Consider the following 4497-nt stretch of genomic DNA (forward strand, 5'->3'; position numbering starts at 1 on the left):
GCAGGAGCCTTAACCACTAAACTATCTACTGTAGTAGTTGTAGCCAAACACAGAATCAGAGAGCATGGACGAGGGTAACCTGTTGGGCCAGTGTTCACATTCGAGCAACTGATACATGCACACAGATTAGACAGAAGTATGTCCGCATGGGGTTTGAGACATGAGGAATAAGTAGTTGCACAACGCTGATGTGGGTTTGTGTAAAGCAGTAAAGTGGAACGTACAAACACGCAGCATGAATGAAGGGAAATCCCGCCAAGCATAAATTATGCCACTCCGAATCGGCGCCGAAAAACACTCTTTTCGGCAAACCATGGTTCAACAGATGGTCTACTCAGCGCAGCTTCTGGTGGTGGAAGTTCCAGGTGCACAACCAAAAACTATCTTTCCAAATGCTTCGTTGAGTATTTGCCGACACCATCCTACAACAGGGAGGGTTCTGAGACGACGGTAGTCGAAGACGTAAATGCATCATAAGTCCGCTGTCCGAAGAAGCCACGCCCTTCCACTTTCTCCGCTCAAGAACGGCAGTGAACTCTTCAGTCAATGTCTGTCTAGCCAATTTGTATCTACCCGGGAGTGAAAGCTCATCCCACACAACCGGAGTGAGTCAATAATTGTGCCTATTACACAAAGAGTACTCACAGTGAACAGTATTAAACACAGTGGTGTTAGTTTGGCTCTTGTTGCAACAAGGCTTCTGGCGACACCTCATCTTACGGCGGCACACGAATCCTCGATCCCCTATAATACCAGCTTTCGGCATGCATTTTCCATCCTCAAATGACAGTTACGCATCAAAATGTGCAGTCTCCGAGCATAACTTTTACAATTCAACAAGAAGCATTGGAGATTTTGGATAATTTTACACACCTCGGTACTTTCACTACCTCTGATGGGAGTGTGCGTGATGAAGCCAGTGCACCAGCCTCAAAGGTCCGAGTCATGTTTACGGCATCAAAACTGCATTTCACTGGGTGTCAATGGTCGCATACGACAGGCTACAGTGAGAGTTGTTGTGTACGAGTGCGAGACATGACCTGGACAGATGATGTGAGGCGTCTTCAGGTTTCTGACCATCGACGTCATAGAAGTACCATTGGTATTGCGCGACGTCAAGGAATTTGTTACGTGATAAATATAAAACGGGTGTTTGGTTGTGAAGCAGGTATTTCAGTCGCTGAAAATATCTAGTACCATCGACTGAAGTGGCTCGGCCATATGATACGCATGCCGAAACGCCACCTATAGAGATCAGCGTTATTCTTTGTACCTACATCAGAATGGCGCAAACCGTGATGTGGGCACCGTATGACTTGACAGAAAGTTGCGAAGAATATTGTGGAGAGTTCGGGAGTTCTTGGTGCAGTATGCCTTCGAAGATGGGGCCCTGTGCTCCCTCCTGCGCTAGGCTGGAGACACTACAAACAATGGTGGTAAACCAGTGTCAGTGGCGCTCATGACATCAGTCTCTTTGCAGAGTGTCCGACTGATTGCTTGAAGGTGTAGGCACCTCAGAATGCTTGACATAGGCCAGCACCAGTTCCCATTTCTTCACCAACTCTTTCTATTATTTACACTCTAAAGCTTTAAACATAATGAGACGAACTGTGTGGTTGTACGGCAGTGTAGCATCAGTGTCGGCAATAATGTTGTCTTTGATGACAATGATGATGACAGGCCACGTCTCAAAGCCATACAAATGAACAGCCTATGGTGTAGCCTGATGCACAAGTCCTTGAGGGGATATACCGCGTTGACCCCATAGGTCTCTCAAATCAGCAAACGCGACTCAATGCTTGGAGATTTGTGCACTGACAACAATAGTTAATACAACTTCCAAGATACGTGAAACGCTCTACAACTTCGAGTGAATCCCTCTGGATTGTAGGTGGGATGTTCAGAGCATTGCGGAGGTAAAGTGTACGCCAAAGAAGAATTCGTTCAAAAATACCTGCGCCTTTTTCTCATCAAAGACCAAGGATTACATGCGGAACATATACGGCGCACGAGAAACATCTAAGCAATCCATACAAAGTCAGCTCCAGTAACATCGGTGGAGCATTACATTCCACATGCAACACTTGGTGAATTCATTTTCATTCTTGACCATTTTAAACGCACTTCAAGCATCATTTGTTCGTTCTGACCATTTGCTCTAGACAAATCAAGGAGAAAACTGGGATCCAACCAAATGTGTTGGTTCAAGAGGGACTAAACTGAACTTGCAGCAAAATTGGGCAGGTCGAGAGGTCAAATAACCTACACCACCTAAAGCAACTTTTATAGGAAGGTGCTGCAGATGAGACGGATGCAGACTCAGTAGTGTACTTGAACCTGCAAGTGGGATAAAGAGTTATCGGACATGTAATGTATGCCTTCAAGTAAAGCCTTCCTAAGTTTTTCAGTAGCGTCTAAAATTCCCTGCGGGCATCTGTTGTGAGACATTATCCACCGGAGCTAGACGCAATGAACTGAGAAGTAAAGTGAGAATTTATCGTAGCACCAGCGTTTTGTTGTATAATCAGGGAAAATGCTTTGAATAATTGTGGGTGGGACAGGTTATTACGATTCTATCCGGCAGAATGTATTGAAGTGGTAGATACGATCGACTCAGATGGTATCGGTGCCGGTGTGATATTCACGCCCCGGATCTCGCGCTTTGGGTAGGGTAGGCAGGGCGACTCCCATAGTCATCACACGCAATTCTGCAAGTAAAGAAAATGTTGTAATTTTTTGCCGACTGCACAAAAGTTGTGACAATCCGCTGTGACTAGCTCCATGACCATTCAGTGCCAACTACGACCGACTCTGTGAAACATCAATTCACGTATTCCGTTTTAACTGGGCGCAGACCGAAAGTATGCAGAGGATGGGGACCACGTGGTCCTCGCTGTGCCTGGTTGGAGACCCTATAAGATACGGCTGCCAACCGATTTTAGTGGCGTTCTTATTACCCAGATCACCTAAGTGAGTGTCTGGAGGTATAGGCATCTCGGAATGATCGTGGTAAGCTACCACTAAATCCCTTCCCCGTCCAACTTTAATCTTTTCTCTTTACGGCAGTGAAGCATAAGTATTGAACACTGATGTCATGCTGTTGATGATGATGATGCAGAGGTTTATGACTTGCAGGCTGATGTGCACCAGCCGGAGGTCAAAGGTTGTTGTTCATCACCCTGGGGGAATATGAACGAAACGATCCTTCCTTAAAATAAATAATAATTTTCTAACCATTTTTGTGCCTTTGCGGAGCAGCTCGTGCTTGGACTAACATTAGTCCTCAGATGTGCCACACCAAATACAGAAAATCGCGTTTGAAATTGCTGAACAAAAGTACCACTAACCAGAAGACCCACGATAAAAAATACCCAGAGGAGCCTTAAACTACATTGTGAAGATAACCGCGCAGCGCTAAGTTAATTTGTCGCACACTTGAAGCTCGTAGAGCAAAAATGTTGCAGTACGAAAGCATACGATTTTCGTGGCCCTGCCTCAGCAAACACCGAATGACACATCTAGCTTACATATGGATTAAGCTTAGGCTGTGTATAACACTTCTAAGCTCTGTCAGCGGCTCAAGCTATTCGGATCGAGAACACTAGAAAACCTCACTGATTGAGTAAATCTATGGACAGTCTCCACAACATTTCGACTCTTCATTCTTGTGACCTATGAGGAGTTCATGAAAGGCTCCGTAGGATTTTAATAATAAATAGAACATTGATTTGGTTTATGTGCACTGCAACAGCATCTTTAAGTGTTTGCTTCAGTCACTCTCCGTTTTTGCGTGAGGTGTAACGCTTTTTTAAATATAACCCCCCGACTTACACGGCCTCAAACGCACGTGATGGGATTGTTGTCGACAAAAATCAGTGATACCTAAAGCGCCATTCAGTGACTGTGTATAACTATACAGTCGAAAATGAGGTAGTTATCTTACAGGTCCAATTCGTATGTGACGAACTAACGATAAATCGTTTCCGAGGTTATGGTAATAGCATCAGCCCCATATATCCCGCTGACAATTTTGCTTCCTTAAAATTTAATGTGTATTGTTTCGAGATTTTTCTAAGTAAACATTAACGAAAATAAATCTTCACCTTTTAACAAACGCGCGGAATCCGATAATGCGGAAATTCAGCAAACCGCTCTTGGCATAATAGCACAACAGCGCTGGTTTAAGGCCATGCGATTCGTTCACCAGCCAGCATTCTGATTGGTGTGCGCGGACTCGCGTTGTGTTTGTACACAGGCCAAGATACTAACGAGTTAAATGCTTAAGACGTGAAAATTATGGAAATATGGGCATGCGAAAAATGTTCTGAAGCAATTCGAAGAATTTATTCCAAGACATCCTCGCTTTTTGTGTGAGGTGTGCGCATTCACGGATTCACGGATTGATACACAGGATCGAGGCTTTTGCCCAATTTTCCCGGGTCGGTTTTGTTCTTGTCGGTCAGTGGCTGTCGTTCACCTGAAAGGCACAAGCGAAAA

Source organism: Opisthorchis viverrini, assembly GCF_000715545.1.
Source record: "Opisthorchis viverrini unplaced genomic scaffold opera_v5_664, whole genome shotgun sequence".
NCBI lineage: Eukaryota > Metazoa > Platyhelminthes > Trematoda > Opisthorchiida > Opisthorchiidae > Opisthorchis > Opisthorchis viverrini.